Raw genomic sequence first — 14,439 nt, 5'->3', positions numbered from 1 at the left:
ACACTATCAACGATACCTAGCTAAGGGATATATATCCGTGAGACGGATCATCCTGGTCCATACATTGAGTGAAAGTAACTTTTGGCATAAAAAAATTATTTTTTCCATGAATCGGGTCGAGTAGGAGATCTGTTTCACAAAATTGACTCGTGAGACAGTTTTATATAAGTTTTTGTGAGTTGCTCTCTTATGAGATAGTCTCACGGGTCTATATCTATGATAATTGAGACATATCAATCTGATTCATACATATTCTGAAAAGTAAGATTTTGACATAAAAAATAAATTTTTGTTCACGAGTTAGATCGTATCGAATAGTTGTCTAATAAAAAATAATTTTTTTTTCTGTATTTCAAATATGTGCTCCTTTAATTAAAATAAATATTTTTTAAACTATTTAAATCAAAATATTTTGGGGAAATAAATAATTCAGGATCTCATATATCTTTACACCTGATTGAAATACGTTACATTCGAGCTAGCTAGTATGGTGCACGATCGTATATGACATTATTTCTGCGTATGAATTTTGTTTACAATAAAGCGCAATGAATAAAACCTTGCTTTGTATCAAGAAATATTTTGTGACATTATTTCTACGTATGGATTTTACAAGAAATAAGAAAGATTCTACTTATAACTCTGTAGAATCAGTATACAGATGTTGATTCAATGAATAAATATGAACTAATTAAACTGATCTACATATAAAAAATGTTAGTCCTAAATCGAGCTTGAAGGACTTTTTTACTTAATAATTTGTAATAAAAGGAAGGCTGTAATTCTGTCTTTTGGAGGCAATTCTTGAGCCAAAGAGCAGAACTTTTTAGGGTTCTTTTCAATCCATTTTTGTAGTCAACATGGCAAAGCCCGAAGCGCCGGGTGTAGCCAGAATTCCACTCAAAATTATCCAGAAAAGACCATGTGAAGTAACCTTTGATATTCACACCATGTCTGCAAATTATAGCATAGTTTCATTAATATCGTGAAATCATTTGTATTCTTCTGATTTTTGTAATGAATTTATAATAATACTCACTCGATGGCCTCTCTCACAGCACGAAGATGGCGATTGTAGAAATCTATTCTCTGTGAATCTTCGGTATCCACCTTGAAGTTACCACTGTTAAGGTCTCCCATGCCTGAAAATTAAATGCTTCAAAATTCAGCAAAATTAAAAGGAAACGATCGAGGTTTGTGGGATAATGATATATATTTACGTACCATTTTCTGTTATATAGATCGTTGGATTGTTATATTTCTCTTTTGTATAGATTAAAAGATCTCGGAGGCCCTTTGGGTAAACAAAGAAACTACTGACTCCAGTCTGAAAATCATTCATAATAGAAAATATATATTATTTAATGGATCAAAAAAAACTATGTAAAAATAAAATTAAAAAAAAAGAAATGGCCAAAACTTTGTACCGGATCACCAATAGGCACTCCATCGATATCAGCTGCGGAAGATCAATAAATTAAAATTAATTTATTTTAAATTCTATTAATTAATTAGTACATTTTGTTTTATCAAATAAATTAAAGATGCATATATACTTGATAGACGGGCCATATTGTCTGTGCTGCTACTGACGTTGACGCCATTGCTAGAGGGAACATGAGCCGCGTAATTCCCTGTGTAGTAGTTCAATCCCAAGAAGTCGAAAGACCCTTTCAGCAGCGCCGCTTGGTCATCGGTGAATTCCGGCAGTCTATTTCCTAGAATTTCCCGCATAATCGTCGGATATTCGCCGTAAACCAAAGGATTTATAAACCTACAAAACACGATCAAAAATTAATTTTAGGTACGCTTTATATGTTCGTTATGTGTACCATGTATTGAAAATGGTAATTATATATGATATGTTATTGCAACTCACCATCCATACATAAAATCAAGAGCTCGTTGCGCAGCTTTAATATCGAGTATGTTACTGGAGTAGGGGACAATCCGATGTGTCACTAGAATCACCCCAATTTGCCCTTTCTGAATTGGCTGTACCGAAAAAAATATATATATATTACAATTATTTTACTGATTTTAATTATAATAATTTACTAAAAATTCATATATTATACCATATTATATTATTGTATTTACCTGGTAGGTTTGTTTGTATAGTTTAACAACTTGTGCATGGCAAAGAAGAAGATGGTGAGCCACAACATAAGGCTCGGTGGCCGAATTCCCTTGTTGGCAATTGGCCCAACGAGAGCATCTCGAAGGCGCGAGGTTTCCGACGACTCCACCGTCGTAACCACCATTGGCGAAAGAGAAGGGCTCGTTCAGTGTGATCCAGTTCTTCACACGGTCTCCAAACTCTTTGAAGCAAATCTCCGCAAAATCTTTAAAATCATCTCTGCATGCACCACATAATATATATATATAAATTTCATTTCAAACTATTATATAATATATGATATAGAAATATTATATGTAGATAACTTACACAATGAGTGGACTTAAAAACCCTCTATACTCGTCTTATAGTGCTTGAGGAAGATCCCAATGGAATAGAGTCACGAATGGAGTTATCCCTGTACATGCATGCAATTCAATTTACCCCAATCGATTAGCTCATATGATATAAATAATATTCAAGATCGGAAACATATATATATATATTTGAATATATATAAAATTACCATTTGCAAGCAGCTCATCGATCAGATTGTTGTAAAAAGCAATCCCTTCCTTGTTCACTCCCCCACTCAGCTTCCCATCTGATATTTAATCCAACAAAATCATATATATCGTTTAATTTTCTGATCAATGAACATCCAAACAAACTATTAACATGTAAAGCATGCTTGATCAAATGATCATCTTACTTGGTAATATCCGAGGCCAAGAAATAGACATTCTGAAAGCATCGAGTCCTATCGACTTCATCAGTTTCACATCATCCTGCATCCATTTGATTTCGATACTTTCAATAAGATATATCTATCCGACCGTGCATGAACATGAAAATAGCTAATTTATGAATATTCCGCGGTTGCCATTCACACCTTATGTAGATGATACAAATCGTTGGCGACGTCTCCGTTACTCCCATCAGAGATTTTCTCTGGAAATCTACGTGTGAAAGTATCCCATATACTCGCTCCCTTTCCACCTTCAAATGCACCACCTTCGTACTGCATAAATCAAAACATAAACATATGCTCCATTAATAAATAAATATCATTTTATACTCAAAATAAAAGTGAATATATCTCTTCAATTTACTTGGTAAGCAGAAGAGGCAGCCCCGAATACAAAACCAGGTGGGAAGCTACTGCGACTGATATCCGATAAATCGTTTAATCCAAACGTAAGTGATACTAAGCACAACAGAAAGAACATAAATAATATAATATTCTCCCATTTTTATAAATTTCTGTCTCTCTTTTATTACAATAACATATATTACTTTCTGGTTTGATATGCCAAAGCTGCCCTCTCGTCCTCCTTTATATAGTATACCGCACGCGGCAGATGTGGGGACTCGTCTTTAATTTTAATCATCTGAATTTTAAAATATTCTTATATAAAAAATAATAATAATTTTGATATATAACTCACCTTTATTCTAACGTAATTTTTCTCATGTCATCCCAAATTTATCTAAAGTCAAATAAAATGTCTATGATATTGTCGTACAAATCCCAACATCATTTTATTTGAACTTTTATATATGAGATAGGTGAATCTTACCGATATTCACAATAAAAAAGTAATACTTTTAGTATAAAAAATAATATTTTTTTATGAATGACCCAAATAAGATATTCGACCCAAAAAATTGATATGTGAGACCGTCTCACAAGAGTTTTGTGTTATTTATATTATATATACGGTTCCAAAAAAATTATATATGCTACATAACTTGAAAATGAAATAATTAATTGCACTTTGTTTTATTTTCTAAATATAAAGCTTCATTGAACCAATAATTACTTTATTTGTGGTCAGATAAAAAGAAGAAAATCTTCAACAAACATTATTTTAAAGTCGTAATTGCACCGTAATCGGGATTAATAAAATCTCTCAACGTGACATATATATTTATCTTCTTTGATTTGAAAACGGAATTCACGAGTTATTACTGAATTATTATTTGTACGTAATAATGATACGCCACAATTGACTCGAGACTTTGTCTGCGCATACTCGTTTCAATTATTGCATTGGACACGTGGACTTTGTATCTTCCACAGGTTGACAGCAGCCGGGGCCGGGTGAAGTTTGTCGTTTAGTGAATTTTAGCATCGCAAGTCTGTTTTATTATGGGGGAAGTTGTGAAAAATCTCCAATCAAAATATTTTTTTGAGTTCACTTTTTATCCATAAAATTATGGTACTATGTCATACAAATTGTGGTACACTTTATGTGAAAATGTGGTATTAAAAAAGTAACCAGGGACTGAAAAAAAAACGACGGTTGGGGACAGAAAGACAATTTCCCGTTTATTATTCGTAGATTTGAGTACAAAGATGAAAATTACCGAAGCACGTAAAATTAAATTAAACGTGTTTGTGCCACTGACCTCTAGGTCAAGCAACATCACCTCTCTCCAATATGGGAAAGATCTTGGGTTATATGTCCAACACTAACACTCCCCCACCCCTTGTCAAAAAAAAATTAAACGTGTTTGTTTTGCACTTTCCTTGTGATTGTGCCTTGCTTGCACGTCATGTGTCGGAAGCCGTGATGCTTCCTCGCCTTTTTATCTGACTCTGGTTGGTTTCCGTGATAATAGGTTCGAGTTAACGGATTACCCGTTAACCAAAATCGAACCGATCGATAAATTATGAGATTATAAGTTAATTGAGAATTGAGAATTGAGAATTGAGAATAATTTTTATTATGAGATTAAAAGTTAATTGAGAATAATTTTTATTATGAGATTAAAAGTTAATTGAGAATTAAGAATAATTTTGAGAAAAATTATTAGTTGATTTTCATTTTTTCATTAGTTTAGGCTTTAGATTTTAAAGTTTTTATTAAAAAATAACTAAAAAATAATATACTATATTTTAATTACTAATTTAAATAATTTTAAAACCGAACCGAACCGAACTAAAGAAAAATGATTCGGATATCGAATCATATATTTCTAAAATCGAAAACCCAACCAAATCGATCCATTGAATACCCATAATTTGAAACGATGCAAATAGTAAATATACTTCTAATTCTATCATTTAAAAAATTTTATATTATTCTTTTTTTTTCTATAGGTAAACAGCTAGTGTAAAAAATATATCAGCATGTCCTATAATGTTTGAGGATGAGGAAGAATTTCAGGAAAAATATGTCGACTAATTAATTGAGAAAATTAAGATTTTGATCATGTAAGTTGACCTGTTTTTTTTTAGTTATGTAACTTATCATTATTTGGTTTTCATCAAATAAATTTGATTGTTGTTTTTTTTTTGTTTAGTCTTTTTCATGTGCGAAAGCACTACATATAACGGATATTATTTATTTAACATCAATTCCCTGATATTTGGCTCTTATGGTGCAAATAAAACTCATGTTACACACATATTCATCTAAGCAAAAATAAAGGGGAAAAATAAACCAAAACCAAATTGTTTTGCATATACTCTAGTGTTAAAAATGATTGAGATCCCCTGTCTAGTGTTAATGTTATTATTCTCACGTTTAAAACTTATTTATTGTTATAATATTTTTTGCTCAACTTAAATAAAATAATTTTTCAAAGGCAGAAAAAAAATCCCTTTAGGTAAAAACTTGTGTGAGAGTGTCTCACGGGTCTTATTTTGTAATACAGATCTCTTATTTGAGTCATCCATGAAAAAATATTACTTTTTATGCTAAGAGTATTACTTTTTATTGTGAATATCGGTATGGTTGACCCGTCTCACATATAAAGATTCGTGAGACCGTCTCACAAAAGACCTACTCAATCCTTTATTATCTATTTTGGAATATTGGTATTTTTGTTTTTTCCAAAACGCGTGTATCATATATAAGGTGGTTAGAAAATGTGTGTACCTTACATCGCTCTCCATTTGAAGCACCATAGAAGCCCGAATTGAAGCAAATGTGAGTTAACATATGATCCAATGTCCTAATCTAGTGTGATTGGTTTGATTGTGCTATATTTTGGATTCATGAACACTTGCAAATCTCGCATGAGATTTATTGTTCATAACCAAACATAAATATTTATTAAGAAAATTTTCCATGAGAACTAAATTATCCTAGTATTTTGATCTATATTTCACTAATAATTTGTTGTTATCACAATGGGAAAATGGGCCTTACGTGATATGTCATACTTAGGGGTGAAAACAAATTGATTCGGTTATCGAACTTTTCGAGCATGATCAGAAATATTTTATTTTGTATCGAATTTACCGAACTCAAGCAGAATTCAAGCCTTAAATTTTTCAAACATATTCGGTTCAATTCAATTCAATTCGTTTACACTCCTAATCGTAAGGTAATAATTCAAAACTTTCGTGATTCCCTTACATTTTATCTATTACACTTTATTTTATTAGCTTCCATGATTTGAAAACATGACATTTTTTTGAAATGCAACCAAAGTCTTGTGTTAGAAATATATGAGAAAATTAATGGGTTAATAAGATGAAAAAATATCATCATGGGTATATGGACTTTTGAGTATAGTACAAAAACAAATCAATGAGGGTTTATGTCAATAGTGAATAATATCATATCATTCTGAAGATATGCATGTTCTATTGCACAACAATTGGTATCAACTCTAGATTTAGATTGATTTATGTGGGTGAAATCCTCATATACTTAAACAAATGAGGTGAGAGCTCTCAGTAAATCCGTGATGAACTCTCGATGCAGATGGTGCTCCGAGTATTCACATAAGGCGTGTGCTCCTAACACAGTGGAGAGGAGTAGCATCGATTGAAGTATATGATCCTCCAAGTGGTGAGGGTCGACAGATAGGCTTGAGGGGAGGGCCGAAACACAAGAATATTTGCGACCCTTTGTTTGAGGAGATGATTGTTGGGAATGGAACCAAAGTCCCACGTTGAAAATACATAAGAAAGATCATAGGTTAATAAGATAGAAAAATATCTTCATTTGCATGAGACCTTCTGGGTAAAGTTGAAAACAAATCCATTAAGATTTATCCCAAAATTTACAATTTACAATATCATATAATTGTGGAGATGTGTGGGTTCCATCACACAATTATGAGAAAATTAGGATTTTGATCATGTAAGTTGGATTATTTTGGATTTTAGTTATGTAATTTGTCAAAAAAAATTGAATTTCATCAAGTAACTTAAATTTTTTTTGAGTTTTGGTCTTTTTTGATTGAAATCACAAAATCTAACGAATGTTATTGTTTATTCAACATTCATTATCTCTTACGTAGCTTATATGAATTAAATAAAGCATATGTTACGCATATTAGAATCCATCTAATAAACAATAAATGGAAAAATAAAATGGGAGGAAGAAAGATTTTCATTTTGCTTAGTTATATTTTAATATGTGTGTGTTGTTTTATTATAGTCACATGAGTTAAATATGAGAGTATTGATGTCAAATAAGAAATATTTGTTGGATTTAGTGATTTCGGGAAAAAAGATCGAACCAAAAAAATTCAAGTTATTGGATCTAAATCAAAATTTGACAAAATATAGTTATAAAATCCAAAACATGTCAATTTATAGAACATAAATCCTAATGTTTCCTTATTTTATTTTATGTTTTAGTCCACATACTCATCAAATTTTAGTTTAGATGCACTAAAATTTTATTTTTCATCTATTTTGGTCCAATTTTTGGCATGAAGTTGAACAAGTCAACAATTTCGGTTATCGCGTCGACATTTTCCTGGATCATATTCATTTCAGCATTTTTCAATTTTAAAAGTTAAAAAAAAATTCAATATTATTCGTTGAAACCAAACTTGAAATATGTAATGGGTCAAATTTGAAAACTGCCAAAAGTATTCCTTTTAAGTTGACCTCTGACTATTTCCATTAAGACAAATAAAGTCATATATAAACATGAAAGCTCCATTAGGACAAGGAACATGTGGGAGAAAATTAAGATTCTAAAAACATTTACATCAACCATTATGTGTGCACATGACATTAGTCGTTTTGGACACATTTTTTGTTTTCCAATTTGCGGTGTTTTTTGCCCAAAATTGAAATTAGTTTCGAAAAATTGCTTAGCTAGTTTCCGGATATGTGAGTTGGAAAATAAATTTGGAGATTTTTGTTTTTTATGGGACAACATCATATGTGGCTCTTTTTTCTTTTTTTTTTTTACCAAAAAAAATAATAATGTAAGAAAATAAAATTAAGAAAAAAGAACGATCAAAGTGCAAGTGATCTTAAAAACAAAATCAATAAAAATATTCACACTCAGTAATCAAAGCTTGAAATTTCCATCTTCTCGTTTGGGCAAAAAAAATGACCGAAATTAGAAAGAAAAAAAAAATATACGTTACTGCATTAAAAATGCTAACTGACTCGTAACATGACTAAAATTAGAAAACACGCAAGTTACTGGACGAAAAATGTAAAATTTCCTTATGTTTTTCTTAATGGAATTAAATATAATAAATCTTCGAAGGAAAAAAAAAACTATTATCTATTTTGAAATATTGGTTTTTTCTACACTTGCATGCATGTTATGTGTTTAGCGTACATCGCTCTCCATTTGAAGCATCATAGAAACCGAAACCATACGAAAGAAAAATAAAAACAAAATTTAAAATGGAATTCGCGTGCTTTTATTGAATGAATTAGAGCAAATAGGAACAAGCTAGCTTTTTCTTTTTTTTGTTTTGGTCAATATATACGATCATCTGTACGTAACGACCCACACGAAATTAACTCGAAATTCCATTACCAGTGGAACTTCTATGGTCCACCAGGCATGCTTCACCCTGTATTTGTTTGGGGCAAAAACTTGTGTGAGACGGTCTCACGGGTCGTATTTGTAAGACGGGTATCTTATTTGGGTCATCCATGAAAAAGTATTATTTTTTATGTTAATAGCATTACTTTTTGTTGTGAATATGGGTAGTGTTGACCCGTCTCATAGATTAAGATACGTGAGACGGTCTCACATGAGACCCACTTTTTGTTTGGTGTCATTGTCGGGTGAAGCACGCCAGGTATAGCATAAAATATCTCGTTACCAGGTCCTTGCTTTATTTTAGCAGCATTAAATGCCATTTTCCTCGATTATTTGGTGTCATATTTAGTCGAATCACATTATTTATTGATTTTATAAAAATATATGACAAGTGGTATGAGAATCTTGAATTATGAGAATTTTTATTTATTGATTTCTCTGGAAAATCAATTTATTTTAGTGAATAATTCAAATCTAAATTGAGAAATCAAAATCTGAAATTTATTTTGAGATTTGAAACCCCTAAATTGAAAATCGATTTTGAATTGTTGAAGTCCTAGCCATCGAATTAATCACCATAATTAATCCAATTCCCGAAATTGAAGGCATTGGTTGAAACTCCATGACCGGACGACCACCATGAAGTCATCGGATGTCGGAAACCACCACAGAATGGTCGGAAAATCGCGGTTATTCGCGCATGATTTTCTTCCGTTTCGGTCGATTTTTGGCCAATTTTCGGAATTTCAGACCACAATCTCGATGTTAAACGTCGATTAGGTTAAAGCCCTTAACTAGAAGGTGGTTATCAATGGTTGGAAGGGCCATATATGGCTGGATTTTGCATTTAAAAATCGCGCTTGCACGAGACAGAAATATCGCGAACAAAATTTGAGGCCGATTACAACACGACGGTGGTCGGAAAAGGTACAGTCGTGGTCGTCTGTGGCTGGCGGCTCATGGGTCATGGTCGCTGACGGCTGGTATGGCTGGAGGTGAAGTGGTGGCGATTTCGTTCCAAGGTTAGGGTTAGGGTAAGGGTTTGATTACTGACTTTGGGGAATTATATTTAATATAAGGTTATGATTGGTTGGCTAAATTTACATTTTTGAAATTATTAGTTCCTTGATTAATAAGATTTATAAATCCAACATCAATATTTTAAATGAGATCGAGAATATGCATGCATGTAATTATGACATTGAATTAATGTGAATTAATTATCGAGATGACATCATCTACTATACCTAAAGTTTATATCCCGAATCGTGTAATACTTTTTGAAAATAATACATGCTAAGTTTATATAGTATGTTGACTTTAGTGGGAGTGTCACGCATGCATTAGTTGTATATGGTTGAATATTATGAACATCATTCGAATGTTGTACATATATTTAGAAAATTTGGTATTGGACTATTAACCGGGTTATGAGATATCTAAATTGAACTAAAGATTTTATGCTCACATATCGGATATCTAAAATTTGGAAATTGTTGGATATTTGGATTTCGAATAAAGCTCCGAAGTTTTATCGCAGAGAATGAGCATTGGTCAAAGAAACCATTGATCATCAATTACAATAATAAAGCCTTTAAACTATATTTAAAGAACAACTGAAGTTTGTCGAAGTCAAAACATATTGAAATGAAATTTCTAGTTGTGAAATAAACAATGCAGAGTGGTTGTGTGTGTCAATTCATGAGCATGTTATTGCAAATTCTATAATTGCGGATGCGTTTGTAATGGGTTGGCTACCCAAGATGTTTATGAGCATGTGACACACATTGGTTTTGTCTATAAAGATGATATGTTTGTGCAGTGAGAGTTTGTATTCAGATTGAATATTGAATCATTTAAAATGATTTGAATTTCTGTATATACTAAGGTTTATTTAAATTACTCTAAAATAAAGTGTGACTTTCATTGTGGTTTATCATTTGATTGAAAGCATGTTATTGGACTCTTTTGGTCAATAGGATGACCAATTGAAAATACGTACTTTATTATTGGATCACATTTATGTATTTTCATGTTACACATCCATACTTGATCTATGTTATTGGTTATGTTGATATTGTTATAATTGAGGGGTCTAGTGATTTTAAATGTAGCAATGACCTCTTTGGTTCAAAATTGATATAATTGATAAATCAGATTGTTAAGGAATATTTTGATTTAGATAGCAAGAGCTCAAAATAGTTTTTACATCTACAATGTAATGATAACTTATAAAGCTTAAGTAGGAGATTGTAGGAACAATTTTTGTGGGCTTATGTAGTTAATTAATTGTACATGAACATGTCATCTAATAAAAGACACACTAAGGTTATCTAATTAATTATTGATTTTCAAAATATTAAATAATTTGGCAGGATACACCTTATGTGAAGAAACTAAGTCCAACTAAGTCTTCTATGATGGGTCAAAGATTGCTCAAATTATATATGCTTTTGGTCTCCGAAGCATGGAGAATAATACAAAACATATCTGGTACACATATTCTAGACTTCATTCTTTCTCCTATCTAAGGCAAAAATAAATTTTTCGATTTTCTGTTGTCTTGGAAAATCCATAACAGATCTCACGCTATATCATTCAATAGATTATGGTACGCATTTATTATTATTTATATTTTCTAATAATTTAACATGAATTTGTGGCATATTGTGATATTTGATTGAATCACATGATTTATTGATTTTATTAAAATCTCCGACAAAATAGGGCTCTCCTGGGATCTAGCCCACGCGCGTGTGGTTGCTCCAGTAACCACGTGCGGCTAGACTTTTTCAGTCTGTTGTCTTTTTGAACGATCTAAAACTTTTATGTTTTTACATTTTTTTTTCAAATTCAGACTGTATGAATAGCATATTTGGAAAAACTAGAATGGATGTCAAGTTTGTTTTGGACAACCGAAAATAGTACTTCCGTTGACGGCTAGAATGATCGGCCGACATGTAATTAAACTAGAAACCATTTTAAACCTTTTTTATTTTAAAAATAAAGTGAAAATTGTCCAAAAAGAATGAGTAAATCAAGCTAGAATTAGCTACAGTAGAACAAATTGTCTAGAAATTTTCCACAATTATTCTTCACAGTTTTTATTTTTTTTGCACGATTTCAGCTGGCTCTTTTGATACACCTCCAGTACCAAATGTTTTCTGGTTAGTAAAGGAAGGTTTGTGAATGTTTTCGGAAATTTTGAAGAATTTTTTCTATTTTTCAGATATTTTCTTCATTTATGGGCATTTCTTAGCAAATTATCCCGCATTTTTCTATGGTTGTTTTGGACGAATTTTTTAATTATTCTGAAGTATTTGGAGTCTATTTATAGGTGGAGTGTACGATTTTAAGTCTTGAATTAATGCCTAGTGTAGTACATTTTGACACCTATTTTTATTATAAATTTAATTCTAAAATAAGGAAATTATCCACTAACTAACCCCACTATATTTTATTATATCATTATTGTTATTATTAATTATTGTTGATTTGTTTATTATTATTAAATCCATTAATTTAATTTTGTTTAAATACCTCAAAATTTTGGGGTGTTACATATGTATGCATATATTGTTCATCAAAATTTATAAGTTTTTATTCATTGTGTGTATTTCTCTTGTTCTTCTCATACATATATATATATGGTCATCTTCTTTTGAATATCTCACGAAAAAGGACTAATCTTCACTCTCTCTTTTTATTCAACAATATGTTTATAATGGAATCAAACCAACAGCCCCTAATTAATCTCCATAAATATTCCATCACTTTTTATTTAAAAATTATTCCAAATCGGTTTTTAGCTAGAAACCATACAAAGCTTGGTTCGATACCCTTACTTGATTTCATCTTGATGTAAACCTTTTATTTCGCCAGTCCTGATTTTAGGAAACATAATTGCCTGTGGAACTGTGATGTGATCAAACCCTAGTGTATGTATATATGGCCGAACTCGTGCAACGCAAACGTTTGGATGTCCACATCGAGGTTCACAGATCGAAAATATGTTAGTTATCTCACATCGGTTAGATAAAATCCCCGAGAGTTGCATATATGGACTTGAAAAATCCTCCATCTTGAGCTAGTTTTTGGGTTGAGTTAGGTCCAAGTTCCAATCTTAACAAATTTTCGTGCTAATATCAAGAAATCCTTTGATGTTGAGACTATATATAGAATTCTTGGTACTTTTTTTTGGCACATTCCTAGTGTTTTGTCCAAGTAATTAGGATAGAAATTAGAAGACAGAATAAGGAAAGGAGGAGGAGATATGAAGTACGTAGAATAATTCTTACATTCTTGTCATCTTCAAAAATTGCAACCCATATTTATATTGTCTTCTAAACAGTTCTTGAGAATGATCCACGATAATTTTTTTGGAGTGGGCCTCTTGATTTTCAGCCTATTTTCTTCAAACTTCTTGAGCCATAATATTGTCAATCCGTAGATTTGATAGATTATCAATCTAATGTAATATTGTGGGAGAAAAGCCGGATTTGTCGATCATACACACACATACGTATAAGTGAGTCTCATGTGAAATGATCTCACGGATCTATATTTATGAAATGACTCTATCCATATTTTAAATAAAATATAATACTTTTTTCATAAAAAATAATAAAAAAATTAATAGATCGGACATGAGATTTGTCTCACAAAATTGACTGTGACACGATCTCATAAAAGTTCGTATGTGCATATATATATATGTATATATATATATGTATATATATATATATTACACGACTTGGATGACCGAATGCTGGATTCTTAATAGAGATTGAAGTTGTTAGGTTTCTAGAAGACGATTGGATTTAGTACTTTGGTCGAAAGGTCGTAAGATAAATTCTTTATCCCATCCTACCTTATACGGCACTACGAAATTACCATATTGCCCTTATATATACACTATATAAACGCACATATTCTGATAAATTCTTTTTGTGGGGTCCAATTCATGGGATTATTATATTCTGAAGAGGAAAAAAATCATTTTCTTTAAGAATTAAATATACTCGGTTTTTTTAATTTGATCAAATAGAGTTACGTAAAGGACAAAATAGTTTTTATACATAGTTGTCAAAATAAAATAAAATAATAACATATTATTTTTACTCAATCCAAATTCAAATACAGAAGTTTTTGCAGAACACATGATCTTACCACTAATGAATAAATATTTATGCAAATAATTATATAAATATTACATTCGAGTCGAGTTTTTTAACATTTGAGTCGAGTTTTTTATATTTGGGCTGAGTAATTGATATTTGAATTAAGTTTTCACATTTGGGTCGGATTTTCATATTTTGTGTCTATATTTTTATATTTGGATCGAGTTTTATACATTTAGGTGGAGTTTTAGTGTGGAGTTTGAGGAAAAATTGATGTGGAATTTTATGTTTGAGTTGAATTTGGGGAGGAGTTTTTATTTTGATTCTATAAGTTTTTGTTTTTATGGATAAAATAGTAAAATCAGGATCATTGCCTTTTTTTCAATTTAAAACGCAGCTGACTCCTTGTTACCTCATTTTCCCTATAATTAATTGT

The 14,439-nt window shown here is 31.2% G+C and overlaps 1 pseudogene; it reads right to left on the bottom strand.

Annotated features, from left to right (window-relative positions):
* Positions 1–558: 558 nt before the first annotated feature.
* LOC140959764 (beta-glucosidase 13-like) lies at positions 559–3,408 on the bottom strand (annotated as a pseudogene).
* Positions 3,409–14,439: the final 11,031 nt, after the last annotated feature.

Source organism: Primulina huaijiensis, chromosome 15 (genome assembly GCF_012295235.1).
Source record: "Primulina huaijiensis isolate GDHJ02 chromosome 15, ASM1229523v2, whole genome shotgun sequence".
Lineage (NCBI taxonomy): Eukaryota > Viridiplantae > Streptophyta > Magnoliopsida > Lamiales > Gesneriaceae > Primulina > Primulina huaijiensis.
This window is presented reverse-complemented; position numbering and strand designations above follow the sequence as displayed.